Source organism: Podarcis cretensis (genome assembly GCF_951804945.1).
Source record: "Podarcis cretensis genome assembly, chromosome: 3".
In the NCBI taxonomy this organism is placed as follows: domain Eukaryota; kingdom Metazoa; phylum Chordata; class Lepidosauria; order Squamata; family Lacertidae; genus Podarcis; species Podarcis cretensis.
Genome location: NC_137172.1, coordinates 4,437,885 through 4,455,233, shown reverse-complemented (window position 1 = coordinate 4,455,233; position 17,349 = coordinate 4,437,885). Strand labels below are relative to the sequence as shown.

The following is a 17,349-nucleotide window of genomic DNA, read 5'->3' as shown; positions in this document are numbered from 1 at the left end:
CGCACAAGGTCTTATAAAGACTTTTGAAATTGCCACCCTGTAAATCAAGACCACCCCCAGAAACATCATACATACATCACAGAAGGGGTGTTACCTAAGACCACCCCTCTGATACATCACACCTACATCACAGAAAAGGCGGTCTAAAACAGAAATTTGAATATTGTTTTTCTCCTGTTGTTGTTTATCTCCTGTCTGGCAGGTTACTTGATTGGATTGCCTGGGGAGCCCAGCCATTCTTTTGTAGTGATAAATACTTAGTTCCTGGGCCAGGTCACAGGCTCACACCCTATTCATATCTTGAATGTGCCCTCAAGACAGGATTTGTGAGGAAAGAGACAATGGGGAGGTTTCCCACTTTGACCTTGCAGAAAAAACATTTGGTCAGTTTAGGAATCAAAATGGCTCCAGGTTGGTCTTCCTGTGCTGATCTATGTACGTGCTTGGTTGATACACTTATGAACATTACCATATATCTAAGACCTCAAAATTCCTCTCACACAGCAGAGTCAAAGAGCATGGATGGAGATGGAAATGGAGAGACATCCTGGCTGAACTTCTGCACTCAGTGAAGGTAAAGAGACCCCTGACATTTAAGTCCAGTCGTGAACGACTCTGGGGTTGCGGTGCTCATCTCGCTTTACAGGCCAAGGCAGCCGGCGTTTGTCTGCTCTGCAGACAGTTTTTCCAGGTCATGGGGCCAGCATGACTAAGCCGCCTCTGGCGCAACAGAACACTGACACCAGAGCAGCGCACGGAAACGCCGTTTACCTTCCTGCCTATTAATCTACTTGCACTTTTGCCGTGCTATCGAACTGCTAGGTTGGCAGGAGCAGGGACTGAGCAACAGGAGCTCACCCTTTTGCGGGGATTCGAACTGCTGACCTTTTGATCGCCATGCCCAAGTCTCAGTGGTTTAGACCACAGTGCCACCCATGTCCCTTACTGCACTCAGTCCCTTACTTCTGCACTCAGTACTGCACTAAAATTTATCTTCGTGTAAGAATTTCCCCAGCTGCCTAAAAAGAACGTCGCACACTTGCCAGGCAGGCTGCATGTCTCCCCCAGCGCCACTCAAGAGAGGAAATGTACCTGCAGGTTAACAAGGCAGGAGCCTTTTCATACTCCATGCTTTAAAACCACAGCTGCCAGGATGTTATTCTATGCTCTCCTATTCTTGTTAACTTGGTTTATCCTCATAGAATCATAGAGTTGGAAGAGACCACAAGGGCCATCGAGTCCAACCCCCTGCCAAGCAGGAAACACCATCAGAGCACTCCTGACATATGGTTGTCAAGCCTCTGCTTAAAGACCTCCAAAGAAGGAGACTCCACCACACTCCTTGGCAGCAAATTCCACTGTCAAACAGCTCTTACTGTCAGGAAGTTCTTCCTAATTGTTTAGGTGGAATCTTCCTTCTTGTAGTTTGGAACCACTGCTCCGTGTCCGCTTCTCTGGAGCAGCAGAAAACAACCTTTCTCCCTCCTCTATGTGACATCCTTTTATATATTTGAACATGGCTATCATATCACCCCTTAACCTCCTCTTCTCCAGGCTAAACATGCCCAGCTCCCTTAGCCGTTCCTCATAAGGCATCGTTTCCAGGCCTTTGACCATTTTGGTTGCCCTCCTCTGGACACGTTCCAGTTTGTCAGTGTCCTTCTTGAACTGTGGTGCCCAGAACTGGACACAGTACTCCAGGTGAGGTCTGACCAGAGCAGAATACAGTGGCACTATTACTTCCCTTGATCTAGATGCTATACTCCTATTGATGCAGCCCAGAATTGCATTGGCTTTTTTAGCTGCCGCGTCACACTGTTGGCTCATGTCAAGTTTGTGGTCAACCAAGACTCCTAGATCCTTTTCACATGTACTGCTCTCAAGCCAGGTGTCCTGCACTGCAGCTAAACCCCACGTCCACCTATGGCAACCATTCCAAATGTGGGTGGTACAACTCCCTAGAGGGGAAGATGAACTAGGAGGGTGTTAGGAGGCAAGAGCGCAGCAGTAGGGCACTGGAAGGGATAACGCTTATCAGGCTTCAAAGAACTGCTATCACTGGATCACGTTCATCAACTTTGTTGAATTAATTAAAACAAATAGGTTTAATTGGGTTCTGACTAAATGTGCAACTGATTGTTTCAAATTTCATTGTGTTATCCCCTTCCTTAGCGGGTCATGCAAACTGCTATTCTGAACAATGCTTTGGTAGAGTAGGGGGCACTGGGGTGAGTTTATGGAACCAAGGGGGCAGTGGCTAGAAAAAGTATGGGAACCACTGATCTGTGGTCTCAATTTTTTTAAAAAAAACACACACACTAGAATTTAAGATGCTATTGGTAAACAAATGCCAAGCTATTGGGTATGTTTGTTTGTTTTTTATAAAAATGGGGCACTGCAAAATATTCCAACAACAAAACGTCTCCAGTGAAATGTAAACTTCTTAACGAAAAGCAGCTGCTCTCCATGAAGTTCTGCTATTCGCAGAAAGGCCCACTGGCAAGCAATGAGTATTCCTTGTGGGTCTAGCATGCAGAGGGAAGCAGGAGCAGATCATTCCTCTTACGGTTTTGCTTTCGTCATATTAGCAAGATAAACAAGAGTTTGTCTAAAACAGAAACCCCATGAACAGCACAATCCTATGCGAAAGTCCATCCAAACTCAGTCCCACTAGCTAAGTGCCTACAGCACTGAAGGCTAAAGGTTCGATTTCATTCACTGACCTCCTCCTTAGATGGCCACCAACTAATTTGGGAAATTAATACTGAACATACGGCAAGAATCTCACTTCACGACTGGTCAGCATCTTCCAATCAAGGCCGGAAACAGACTGAAAAGAATGGTTAGAAATGTTCTGCCTATCACCTTTTACCATATGTGGTGGATATGCAAGGTAATAAAAGCATTCTGGGAAATGATATATAATGAATTGAAAAAAATGTTTAAAATGACTTTTATTTAAATAAGCAACAACCCCAAAGCTTTTTTACTAGGAATTGTAGGTACCAAGATCCCAAAGGAGCAGAAAAGTCTTTTTATGTATGCAACGACAGCCACACGGATGCTACTAGCCCAGAGATGGAAAGAGCACAAAGTCCCTACTAGAGAAGAATGGCAAACTAAGCTGTTGGATTATGCCCATAGCTGTCAAGTGTCCCTTATTTGAAGGGACAGTCCCTTATTCCAGCGCCATGTCCCGCTGCTGTCCCTTATTGATGGGTGTCCCTTAAATGATGTCCCTTAAATTTCAAAGAAAGCAGCTCCTCTCCCTCCCTCCCTGCCGGCCAGGGAGGAGGGAGGCTCCAACTGTGTTACTTGGCTGTGTTGCTCACCCAATAAGAAGTCTAAGAACAACTGGGGGGTGGAGCTTGCATGCCTTGTGTGTGGCTAGTTAATGCAAGCTGAGGGGTTTTTTGAATGCTGGACGCCTTTTTGTTGCACGTGCTGCTGCAAACTTTGCAGTGCAAAGCCAGGCCGGGGAGCCATCTTAAGTTGAGGCTGCATAGGCCTTGTGGTGCATGTGATTCAGATTCTATTCAGTTGAACCTCTGGTTACAAAGTTTGTTGGACAGTGTTCTCGAAGCTACCAGCATGAGTTTGACCAGACTGCAGGAGGACAGGAAGACTGGAGTGCCTGGAACAGGTGAGGCTGCAGGTCCCTTATTTTCAAGGCTGCTGGTCCCTTATTTTCAAATCTGTAAGTTGACAGCTATGATTATGCCTAAATGGCAAATCTAACCGGGAAGCTCAGGAACCAAGAAGACCAAAACCTCAATAAAGAATAGGAAAAAATTATAATTTACTTGAGAGACCACTGTAAGCATTAGCAGGATTGCAATAACACTTGTAAGATAGAAGATATTATGGACAAAATGGAGAGATATAAAATTTAGATGATGAGATAATATGCAGTTGAAAAGATTTATAATAGGACCCATGGAGGGGAAGGTGCGAAATATAGAGATTCGGAGAAATCTCTAAATATGGATATGTATTTTGCATTGTTATAACTCTACACTTGCAAAATCAATAATAATAATAATAATACATTTTATTTATACCCCACCCTCCCCAGCTAAGGCTGGGCTCAGGGCAGCTAACAACCAATAATAAAAACAAGTTGAATGAATACAACTTAAAAACAAGATTAAAGTACATTAAAACATTAAAATTAAAATGCAGCCTCATCACAGGAGGAGAAAGGAAAAGAAGAAAGAGGGGGAGGGAATCAAATTGACTCCAAGCCAGAGGCCAGGCGGAACAGCTCTGTCTTGCAGGCCCTGCGGAAAGAAATCAGATCCCGCAGGGCCCTGGTCTCATGAGACAGAGCGTTCCACCAGGCCGGGGCCAGTGTTGAAAAGGCCCTGGCTCTGGTTGAGGCTAATCTAACTTCCTTAGGGCCCGGGACCACTAGGGTGTTGCTATTTATGGGCCTTAAGGTCCTCCGTGGGGCATACTGGGAGAGGCGGTCCCGTAGGTACGAGGGTCCTAGGCCGTGAAGGGCTTTAATGGTCAAAACCAGCACCTTAAACCAGTACTCCACCGGGAGCCAGTGCAGCTGGAAAAGCACTGGGTGAATATGCTCCCAAATTATTTCAAAAAAGAAATGTTCTGCCTCTCATTTCCCAGGCCAGTCACCTTTAAAAGATAACTGCTGCCTTTAAACATGGTGCTGATGGGAATTGTAGTCCAAACCATGTGGGAGGCCCCAAGTTAGCGAAGGCTGCTTTAAAGACTCGAGGCAATCTTCCCTTCCCACGCTCATGCTTTCCACAAACTGATTGCATCAATACATCTATGGAAATTGGTCGGCTGGTTTATTAGGAGCCAGTAAGGGAAGAACAAAAAAATGAGGGTTGTATCTTCGATGGGTATCAGATTAGCACGTGCACACATACACAAAAACACAAACCTCATGCCCCAGCAAACCAAAAGAATGTAAAAGTGAAAGCTACTAAAAGTAGTTGAGGGAGAAAAGCCTGTTCCAATCTATACAGAATTATAGCAGTTTGGAGTCATTTCAAATATTGGCCTCGAACGACTTGGGTTTTTTCCTCCCCAGAACTTAATCCATTTGCAGCGGATTAGCCAAACCACTCTCAACAGAAGGAGACTTCAATTAGCAGTTATATTTCAAAGATAGGGTATCGCTTTGCAGTTCAAAAAAATAAAAATAAAACCCTCCTCTGCTTTACGATAGCATCAGTCTTCCTGGCTGGAGAGCAGTCAAGGCTTCCAATTCCCACATTACCTGCAGAACGACTTGCCAAAAGGGACGGAGCCTTCACATCCTGGCAAACACCCCACCTTAGCTCCATGCTGTACCAGCCCTAACAAAGCCTCTAGCAGCCAGACTGTCAGGCGAATGACTCAGGTTGTCTGGAGAACAGGCCCAAAGGCAAACGTCACCAAAAAAGCCGTGCTGAAGCATTGAAATTTGGCTGCAGTCATTAGATAAAAGCAGTCTGAAGCCGTAATTAGAATACTCTGTCCTGGGTGATCTCCCCAACCCAACCTTCCACATCCTCTGGCACATCAGGTACCGCCACAGAGATCAAGTGTCGGGCAGCATCTTCACATTTAAGTTTCTCTTGGGACAATGATGAGGGCCATTTCCTAAGAACCTGTTGGTTCAGGTTATGGCACATTTAGCCAAGCAGCCTCCTCTTATGGTTGCCGACCACATGTTTGTGGGAAACTCGAAAGCAGGATCTCAGCAGCCCTCCATAGCCTTTTTCCTCCATGAATTTGCCTAATCCTCTTTTAAAGTCATCTAGGACGCAGGTGGCGCTGTGGTCTAAACCACAGAGCCTCTTGGGCTTGCCGATCGGAAGGTCGGCGGTTCGAATCCCCGCGACGGGGTGAGCTCCCGTTGCTCGGTCCCTGCTCCTGCCAACCTAGCAGTTCGAAAGCACGTCAAAGTGCAAGTAGATAAATAGGTACCACTCCGGCGGGAAGGTAAACGGCGTTTCCGTGCACTGCTCTGGTTTTGCCAGAAGCAGCTTAGTCATGCTGGCCACATGACCAGGAAAAACTGTCTGCGGACAAATGTCGGCTCCCTCAGCCAGTAAAGCGAGGCGAGATGAGCACCGCAACCCCATAGTCGTTCATGACTAGACTTAACTGTCAGGGATCCTTTACCTTTTTTTTTAGGTTAGCAGTTATCGTTGCCTCCTGCGGGACTGAGCTCCACAAGGGCACATAACCATACTGATTTTCTTCATGGTGGTGGGTATACTTTGGAGCCACCAGACATCACAGTAGCAAAATACCATGGAGGATGTGTGTGTGTGTGTTTGTGTGTGAATTAGCAAAAGCTGATATAAATCCTTGACTCAACTGGATCAAATTCAACCAAATGCCCAGGTGAGGGGGAAAGTCTTAACCTGGTGCTGAAAAGATGTCGATATCACTACTGCAGGACTCACTCATGAGCAGTATATCCAGATACAATATCGTAAAAAGAACAAATAGCCTCCAGTCCAGACTGTATTTGCATTTAAAAACAAACAAACATGTCCCTAGCTGTCAAAATCAAATTTAAAGTCTACAGTGGTCCTCTGCATATCCTAACGTGTTTGTAAATAACATAAAACAAATTGATTCAGGTAGGTAGCCGTGTTGGTCTGATGCAGTCGAAATAAATATTTCTTTATTTAAAAAAATTAGCACCTGAAGAAGTGTGCATGTACACGAAAGCTTATAACCAGAACAAACTTAGCTGGTCTCTAAGATGCTACTGGACAATGTAACAAAATGAATATCTTATCTGTGAATGAGAAGCCGAGGGCCACAACTGAGGTGCTACCACCAAAAAAGCCTTGCCCCTCATATGCCTACCAGCTGCCCCTGAGGTTCTTATAGCATCTCCATGTGGCCACAGCCTAACTGTGAGCTGGATAGCAGCACCATGTGGGGGCTGCCGTGTGCAAGTCAACCTTCAGGATCTGGCCGGCATCCGTAATTGAGGTTAGAAAGGCATTTTGCTCCAGACTGCTGCTAACCCCTCCCTTTCATTTCATTTCATTTCATTCACCCCTTGCTGAAATTTTTATTTTATGTTCCTGGGTGAGGGAAGGCTGCCTTTATCATTTACGTTACTCCCACAAAGTCCCACCTACACACTGACGTACCCTTTTTTACAGCTAACAATAACAATTTGCCTCACGGTCCCAGGTTAGAAGCTAGCAGGACTACAATTTCAGATTTAAAGCAGCACAGCAGGGCAAACAACAAAGAACCATTATGAGCTGTAAAGCCATACTCAAGTCGTGTAAATAAGAGCCTGACCACACACACAAAAATACCAAAAGGAGCTTCTCCAGAATCTGCAAAGAGCAAACCTCTAGAAATGCTTTCCAGAATGAAAATCCAGAGATCTCAAATTCTAAATGAACCTGAGCCTGGATTGACATTAACTGTCCCCAAACTAAGGCCCGAGGGACTCATTTATCCAACCCGCGGTAACCCCCACTGCCCACTGCTGCCGCCCGCTCTTACCGGCATTGCGCTGCGTGGCTAACCACTTCCAGGTCGGAGGAGCACTGGAAATAGCTTGCGCCCATGCACAAGTGTTGTGCGCATGTGCAAGTGTTGTGCGCATGTGCACATCCAGGTCGGAGGAGGCCCATGCAAATGTGCACAAGCCATTTCCAGTGCTCCTCTGACCCAGAAGTGCACTGGAAATAGCATGTGCGCATGTGTATGGGCACGTGCTCCCCAGCCGTCCGCGCTATTGGCGCTGGAGACACAGGCCCAAGGCGCAGTAAGTTTGCTGACCCCTGCTCTAAAGACTTTAAGGTAGTTAAACACACACACAAACACAGAGGCATCAGTGAAAAATGCACCTTTGATCATCTGGCCTTTCCAGCTATAACAGCTGCCCACATCTGAACGCCACAAGCCTCCAATATCTCTTCCCACCACCACCCCACTCGAAACAACAACAACGAGGCATATTTTTTTAAAAAAGAAGGTTGTTTTGACATCCCTTTTGCAACGAAATGTCAGTCAGTTCACAGGCTGTTTGTACCACTGTTTTGCTGCCAAGACCCTTTGGCCGCGCACAAAGCCAAGCTCTGAACGAAGATAAAACTGTCATTGCTGGAAGGGAAGGGAGAAGTGGCTCAGACAACAGCAGAACTCTGCACTAACGAAGGGACTGGAGGGATTTTCGTCACCATTCAGTTGAGGACGGAGGGGACTGCTGAAGAAGGGGAACTCAAGAATCCCCTCCCCCTTCAAACTCCCCTTAGCATTTCAGTAAATACCAAGAGAAGTTAGTCATTACTACCACATAGGACTCCCTACTGAACGCAAGCATTTTCCCACTCTGGATCCTTCGCCTTCCGTCGAAGCTGTTGAATCCATCCATTTAATATTGATTTCATCCAGCAGCGAAGACAGATGACGATAATAAATTATTTGATACGTCCTGGCAAGAGTACAAGAGAAGCCTCCAGCCCCCAAGGAACTTAATGGCACAACGCACAGGGCAAGACACATTTGTCTGATCAGGAGCCAAGTTAGCCACCTAGCTTGCGTACAACGTGAAGCACTTCTGCCCAGTTCCAAGATAAAAAGGCTTTACTCCTCCCTAAGTGTGCTAGGAATGCATCTTGCAGTTCCTTTGGACCAAAGCGCTCCAGATAAAGATCAGGCAATAAAAGAAAATAAAATTCTGATTAATGCAAGAATTCACAGGGCAGCATTTCTTTTTCTCCCTCTGTTGACAGAAGGCCTCTTTAAAAATGGCATCTCCCGAGACATGCACTCACATCATCTAGAAAACAAAGTATTTTTTCCCCTTCAGAAAGGATTTGCTTTGATTCACACGGACGTTTGACAATTTAAATCCAATCCGCTATAGCTGAAGTGATTTGTTGACTAAAATTGCTCTTCGCATGCAAGTTTGGCAATTTGGTCTAATCAGCTGTAACTTTAATGATTCATTGACTAAGGCTGTAATCCTAAACACCTTTACCCTTTTAATTCAATGTGACTTACTTCCAAGGAGACATGACTGGGATTGCAGCCTCTTAATATTTATTTAACTGGCTGACAAGTCAAAACCAGATTATGCAAGTATATATATATCTTTCCAACTACAAGGCAGCTAATCTTCATCGCACTTGCCCCAAAACTTTGGCCAGGGAAGATCACAGTGTGGCAAAGTGGTTGGCGTGTTGAGAGTCCAGGGTTTCAAATCCTCACTCCACCATGAATTGCACTCGGGTGACCTTCGGCCAGTCACCATTTCTCAGCCCTAACCTACCTCACAGGATTTTTGTGAGGATGAAATGGAGAGGGGGAGAAACAGGTATGCCACACTGGAAGAAATGCAAGGTAAAAATGCAGAAAATCAGAGTAGCAGTAGTGTTTCATATTTGGAAACAAGTGTCAGTTGTGCGTACAGAAGCCAGGCCCTGTGACCAGGACTGGGGCCTTCCTAAGTTTGTTCTGAAGAGGCAAGGTGCAGCCACACAGGTGAGGCCGATTGGTAACTCACAGCACCTGGTGGCAAGAGCTGGGAAGGGATATAAGGTCAGCTCTTTGCCACAGCAACATGTTCCCTGCCTTGCTTCTTGATCCCCGGACCCCTGCCTTCACAACTCCTTGCTTCGTGACCCTTGGCTTCTTGACTCCCAGGTCTCTGACCCTCGGACTCTTGGCTTCCCGATTCCTGGCTTCTGGATTCCAGTTTCTGCTCCCACTCCGCCATCTTGCCCCCGGTCCCAATGTCCCCAGCCAGGACTTTGATCGCCCGTGAACTGGACCGTGACAACAAGCAGGGGTTGAGAGGTGGAGAGCAAACCATCCTGAGCTCGAAGGAGGGTGCTGTACCACTGTCTTGATCCAGCAAGCTCTGGCAGGCTGAGTGGACAGGACCAAGAGGGTGTCCAACAGTCAAGAAGGCAGTTTCTGCACATGTTGGAAGCAAGGGGCAGATGGTCCTCATCCACCTGGGAAGAGATCCCATTCAGGAGAAAGAAAACTGATCATAAACCTCTGCCGCCTTGTGGGACATCTTAATAATAATAATATTTTATTTATATCCCGCCCTCCCCAGCCGCAGCTGGGCTCAGAGCGGCTAACAACAATAAAAGTAAAACAGCATTCTAAAATCAATTCATTTTAAAATCAGTTCAAAAATCAAATTAATGGCAACCATTGGGCTAGAGTTCTATGAGGATTACCAAAGGAGGGGGTCAGGCTGTGCCTTGGCCAAAGGCCTGGTGGAACAGCTCTGTCTTGCAGGCCCTGCGGGAAGATGTCAAGTCCCGCAGGGCCCTAGTTTCTTTTGACAGAGCGTTCCACCAGATTGGGGCCACGGCTGAAAAAGCCCTGGCTCTGGTTGAGGCCAGCCTAACCTCCCTGTGGCCCAGGATCTCCAAGATGTTTTTGTTTGAAGACCGTAAGGTCCTCTGTGGGACATACCAGGAGAGGCGGTCCCATAGGTACGAGGGTCCTAGGCCGTATAGGGCTTTAAAGGTTAAAACCAGCACCTTAAACCTGATCCTGTACTCCACCGGGAGCCAGTGCAGCTGGTATAGCACCGGGTGAATGTGATCCTGCAGCAAGGACCCCGTAAGGAGTCTCGCTGCGGCATTCTGCACCCCCTGGAGTTTCTGGGTGAGTCTCAAGGGCAGCCCCACGTAGAGCGAGTTACAATAATCAAGTCTGACCGTCGCGTGGATCACAGTGGCAAGGTCAGGGCGAGAGAGGTAAGGAGAAGAAAAGGCTAAGGAGTAGACCCTACACAAATCCAGAGTGGAGTCCCTAAGAGGGTTGGATGGTGCCTTGTATGCCTCCTTCCAGCAACTCCTGCAGCCAAGCTGGTGCCAACCATCTTGTTCTGCTTTCTTCTGGACCACAACAGCAAGGCCAAGGGGGGTGGGGTCCTGTCTGGAGAGCCCAGGCTTGTGCCCCAAGAAGGTTACTTCAGAGCTGCTAAAGCAGAGATTTAACTTCACCCTTGAGACAGACAGATGCCAACCACAATAGGTTCGTAAACTGAGCCTGATGGGAGTTGTAGTCCAGAAACATCTGGAAAGGCATGGTCTAACCATTCCTACATTAGGCAAGACGCTAAGTCTGCCCCATTCTCTTTCACTTTAATCATAAACCATAAGCAGCCAAACAAAATAAATGAATGTGGGCGAAGAAGTTCATATGTGCTGCTGTTGTTTTTAATTTATCTTAATTGCTCATTATAACTTCATGTCCCACCATTATCAGAAGTTTACCTGGTGGGAATAAGAGACAGCCTCCTGAAAGTCTCCTGGAGATCTTGATAACAGCCAAATAATTAATAATAACAAAATGTAATAAAAAATGATAATGATGATAATAACAATATAGTGGTAACTAAAACACCTGCCTTTTGACAGTTTTCTCCCTGTCATCTGAAGGCTTTTATCCATGTGGCCTTTTAAAAAAATCCACTGTTTTTCTATGGTTCAGTTTTTTTAAACGGATACTGATACTGTTACTGAAACAGTGTATATGCAGGGATATACACTGTTTCAAACAATCCATTTGGAGAGTGGGTGGGTGGGTGGAAATGCAGGAAGGAAGCCCTGAAACAAACAAATGTAACCACTGCTTTTATTGCTGTTACTGACATACAGTGGCAGCGCTCTCCCAATCTGCTGTTTGGCATTTAATAATAATAATAATACCAATGTTTTATATGAGATTAGGTGAAATGCCAGCCAGGGGAAGAGAAGACAGCATTTGGTATTTAAAACAACAACCACCACAATGAGATGATTTGATCTGGTTTTGCATTGTTTTAGCTTCTTCTTTTCCCCTACCTAATGGGATTATTTCTTTTCATTCTTATTATTCTGACCTGCAAGCCACAGCCAGGAGCACTCATGTGCTAAAGGCGCAGGATTTCAGCGAGCTAGTTCTTCCACAAAACCAAACATATCAGTGACCAGATCAAACGCACACCAAGCCTCCAATGTATAAGCGCAATACATTATTATTAATGGCAATATTAATAATAAAGAGCCTGCACTTTCAAAAACCACACAGGCATACACAGGTGGAAGACCCCAGACCCCAGGAATAGGGGGGTACTTCTTTGCCCTCCAAAGTTGGGAGTCCCTAGACCCCCCCAATATTTATTTTTGGAGGGTGTCCCCAGAATTACCCCAAACAGCCCCCCCAGATGGAGAGACCCCCACCCCCAAAGGTACCTTAAAGGCGGATGGGGGGTCTCCTTCTTTAGGCAGTACCATTATCCAAAAAAGGGGGTTATCCCCCCTCCAAAGCCTCAATGGACCCCCCCCAAAAAATCGCATACTTGCCTTGTGCGCACATACCCCTCTCCTTCATCACTCGTGGTACGTTCCATCTCTGTCTCGCGCCCCCCCTCCGCTTTCACCTTCTTAGTTTAACCCTCCCGCAGTGCTAAGCCGGCCGCTCCCGGGATCCGTAGGCAGCGACCATTAGGACAAGGAGCAGGGGGGGGCGCGCGGTGCGGGTGGAGAGACGCGCTGCTGTTTTCGCCTCCCCGCACCCTCCGCGGAATCCCGCGTTCCCTCCGTCCTTCCCCCGTCTCGCCTACCTCCGAGCCAGCCGCGGATGGTTCGTCCCACGGAGCCCGCCACCCAATCCGCGCGCGACAGCCCTCCTCGCCTCTCGCATCACCTCGCCCGCCGCCGGTTCCTTCAGCGCGTCTTCGGCCGTTTCCGAAAGGGGGCGGGCGGAAACGGCCGAAGGGCGGGCGGAAAGGGACGAGGGGCGGGGCTGGGAGGGACGGAGGCGGACGGAGATTGCCGAGAGAGCGGTGCGGGGGGGGGGGGCGGAGAGAGAGAGAGAGAGAGAGAGAGAGAGAGAGAGAGAGAGAGAGAGATGGGCGGAGGGGGCGGGGCAGCAGGGCGGAGATTCGGAAGGCGACGGAAACTGCCGAACCTCCCTCCTCTCCGTCAACTCTCCCCCCCCGCTACACAACCCAAGTGTGACGCATGCGCAGTCGGCAAGGTGGCCTTTCCCGCCCAAAACCGGGTCAAGTCATAGGAGCAAATCTTGCCGCTTATTTTTATTTATTGTTTCATTGAAACGAAATACCTTTTGGACTGGAAAACAAAAACAAAAAAGCACCTCAACACAGTTTACAAAAAAAACAACAACAAACAGCTGTACAGCGAAAACAAACAGTTTAAAATGCTTATAAAAACACCACAGATTAAAATCACCTCAGCTTTCTAGCACATAAAGCATTTAAAAACCATATTGTCAGGAAAGCTTTGTTTAATGTTTGGATAAGATATAAAGATCTACTTGAATGTAAAACCGATGGAAGTGAAGGCTCAGAAAAAGCTCAATATAGAGGCCAAATGGCCGAAATATTGGGAGATTTTGGAACAAGGAGGAGATAAACTGAAATTGCAGAGTTTTGAGAAATTAAAAGATAAAGTGCGAGACTGGCTTCACTATTATCAAATAAGGGAGGCCTATAGTCTGGACAAGAAAATTGGCTTCCAGGTGGAAAAATCAAAATTAGAAACAGAATTGTTAGATTCCAATACTAAGACACTATCAAGAATGTATAACTTGCTGTTAAAATGGAATACTCAGGATGAAATGGTGAAACCTGTTATGATTAAATGGGCACAAGATGTTGGACATAACATTATGTTTGCTGACTGGGAACAGTTATGGACCACCGGTATTAAATTCACGGCATGTAATGCCCTAAGAGAAAATATTATGAAAATGATATACAGGTGGTACATAACACCAGTCAAGCTTGCAAAAATATATCATTTGCCCGACAATAAATGTTGGAAATGTAAAGAAAATGAAGGTACATTCTTTCACCTTTGGTGGACGTGCCCAAGGATTAAGGCTTTCTGGGAGATGATTTATAACGAAATGAAAAAGGTATTTAGATATACTTTCTTGAAAAAAACAGAGGCCTTTCTCCTGGGCATGGTTGGCCAATTGGTGTCAAAGAAGGATAGAACATTTTTCATGTACGCCACAACAGCAGCAAGAATACTCATCCGAAAGTATTGGAAAACACAAGATTTACCCACCCGGGAAGAATGGCAGATGAAGGTGATGGAGTACATGGAACTGGCGGAAATGATTGGCAGAATCCGAGATCTGGGAGAAGAGTTGGTGGAAGAAGACTGGAAGTGAGGCATCTAATCATAAGCCTGCATTTTTATCAAGCTTATATTTTGATCAGGGCCTGTATCTTAAAATGAGCTTAAAGATCTTCAAATGTTTCATGCCAGGCAGAAGAGCAGCTGCCTAAGAACCTTGGCAAAATGTTTTTCCTCCTAGACAAGGGGGCCCCCTGATTTATAGCAGAAAACAATTCTCAAAGTCAAAAAGGGAATTACAGGCTGAGAGCGAGGACACTGACCCTACATATTACAGAAGATAAAAAAGAGATAAACATAATTAAGAGTGGGTAAATAGTAAAATAAAACCATGTGCCTCCCATTAAACTTGAGCCATATTTTCCTAAGGTTCAAAGGTCAAGAGCAATGGAAAAGCATCTAGCTGGCAGAAAGGAAGAGAGTATTTTGGGAAGTCTTTTTCTAAAGTTGTTTCTTTCTTAAACTGAGATCCTTTTAAGATTTCTTTTCCTTTTAAAAGGTTATTTATGTTATGTATTAAATATATTGGCTTAAATGTAATTATGCAAAGGAATTAGAAGCTAAGAAATGTTAAATCCTTATGCTAGATTCTTATTTCATATAGTTGGAAGAGATCACAGGGGCCATCAGCCACCAGCCCCCCTGCCAAGCAGGAAACATCATTTAGAGCATACATATGGTTGTCAAGCTTTTGTTTAGAGACCTCCAAAGGAAGGAGATCTTTCAATGATGATCCTTGACATCTGTTTAAGATAAAAATTTAAGATTAAACCATCTGTTTTGGAGGGCAATAGGGCGAGGTGAGCTGGTAATTAAGGTTCCTTGTTGAGACACATGTAAGATATATTACTACTTATTTGTCATTTATAGATAGAAGAACATATAGCTTTTTGTTTCCCATAAAAGGACAAGAGGAAATGGGTGTATCTTTTGTGATTGGTTCTAGCAAACAGCCAATAGGAATTTCAACCAGGCTGATTGGACAGAGGCAGCCACAGGAGGAGCAAGGGGGCTGGATTAAGGAAATATAAGTGCTGGCCAGAATGGCAGGAGGCCAGGCCAGAGCTTGGTAACCATATACCACTGTGCCTCATATTTATTTGTCTGACAAATAAATTATTATTTTAATTTCTCTATTGCTGCGTTGAATATTTCATTCCAGCTAAGCGTTAACCACAAGCAGGGTGCTACAGAAGAAATTTAAAGTCTATTTACAGAAACACTGCAAAATTAAGGAATGTTAGAGGGAGGTTGGAATGAAGCTAAGTGGTTTTAGCAATAAGGTGGCTAAGGGGTATGTAAAAATGGATAGTTAACATGTTAAAATGTAAAGTTATAATATATTACGATAAAGTATCAAGATAAATGCAAAAAGGGTAAGGATTTGCTGAAACAACAATTGAACTAGAATACAAAAGAGGGAGGTGTGAGGAGGTCAGAGAAATAAGTAAAAGAAAAATAAGACATGGAAAGATTGAAATGTTTTTAATTGCTTCTTTATTTTTTCTGCATTTTGTATTTTTTGTTTTCCTTTTCTTTTTTCATTTTTGTAACTCTTTTGAAATTTTAATAAATATTATTATATAAAATCACCTCAGCTTTCTAAATATCTGGGCAGGCTTGTCCACACAAGAACTTTTTCAAGCAGAATAGGCAGGGAGTTCCAAAGTATATAGGTAGTAAAAAAACAACAACAACAGCCAAGTTCTTGTATTGGGTTTAATTTTACAGCAAACTCCCAAGTTTTTTTTCCTTTTAAAATGTTCTAATTATAAGCACGCAGCAACAAAAATACACACAAACACCCTTATATATGCCCTATACGGATTCAGTTCAATTTCATTTCCACAAGCAGAATGGGAAACCCATTTTCTTCCTTGGCAGCATTATCTGACCTTGCCTGGCACTCGCCCCTTCTAAAAGACTTTTATCTGATGGGAAAAGAGAGGGAGAAAATCATGGGGGGAGAGGAGCGGTCTCTACATCACGTTTTCCAGTATTTGCACACCTGCCATCCCAAACAGAATATGTCTTGGATTTTTGCAATATATAAAAAACACACTATTTGAGGGATTAGGCCAAACAGGGCCAGATTCTCCCTACCCCCCCCCCAAAAAAAAGGACATGCATAGTCTGGGGGGGCTCCTAAACCCAGTTTCACTTCCTCCCAGGCAATCCGTACTGCTAATACTGCCTCCATTTCAGAACGTGACTCTTTCATTAACTGTATGGGATCCGTCATCTTTTACTATTGAGGAAAGCAGAACAAAAGTCACACCGGAGCAGTTCCGTTCGGAGGTTTGCTTCCGTAAAAACTGTTAACGTCCTGGATCTGGAAATCTATGCTCAAAGAGGCGAAGGATGTCGGCTGCTTGGAAAAATAAATCTGCAAACTGACTCTGCACAAGGTTGTGCAATACGTAATGCCTGCTATCAATAGCTAGAGAGCAGGCCTTTGAACAAATGGATTAAATTGCTTTGCTTTTGCTATCATCCAAATGAAGACACCGGTACAAATTAGGTTTGGACATGCCTCATGGTGCACAGTCAGAAACCAAAGTTACCGAAAGCAGCTTCAAATAAATATGCATTTAAAAAAAAACAAAAAAACTTTACAGAACACACACAAGTTTGCTGAATTATGTCACATAGCGCTGGTTTGTTTGCAAAATTCAGAATGAGTGGGTCTTAGGAGTTGGGGCACCTGGGGCCGAATTCAATGCAGCGGTTCTGCAAGCGGAAACCTGTGCAAGGAATAGTACAATGGGGATTTCTCCATCCTCCCTCCAGAGCCCCCCAAGTGACTCAAAGGACTCAGGGGAACCCCCCCCCATGTAGCAGGAACCCCCCCCCCACCCCAATCATTCTGTTTGTACAAACTTCACACACACTCACACTCACACACTACATACGCTATGCTTCTGTTATAAATTCATAGAAAATCAACCATACATTGGATTTGCACTGTTCCACTTTTATTTTACTCCATGAAGGAAAGACTACAAAATGGGGCAGGTTTGATACAGGGCAGCCATAATCCCTTCAGCATCCCAGCACATACACAGGTGCCCTGCCCAGTTGCTATGCCAACCCTGATGGTCCCAGACAGAAGACAATCAATATCACAAAGAACCTGCATATGGGAGTGGATTCAGCATGGACTGAAACAAAGGACACTGATCAGATCTTCCCTCAGGGGGCAGGAAACTGCAAACTCCCCTTTGTC

The 17,349-nt window shown here is 45.2% G+C and overlaps 1 protein-coding gene across 3 annotated transcripts in view; it reads right to left on the bottom strand.

The window, feature by feature from the left end:
* The window catches only part of EXTL3 (exostosin like glycosyltransferase 3), a 174,949-nt gene that overhangs the window by 133,180 nt on the left and 24,420 nt on the right, over positions 1 to 17,349 (bottom strand). For 2 of the 3 annotated variants that reach the window (XM_079968578.1, XM_079968580.1), the window contains exon 1: positions 12,578 to 12,708. The exons of the other annotated variant lie outside the window; for it this stretch is intronic. The gene's annotated coding sequence lies outside the window, so the exon portion shown is untranslated. Of the gene's footprint in view, positions 1 to 12,577; positions 12,709 to 17,349 lie in introns of those variants that run through there. 3 annotated transcript variants of the gene reach the window in all.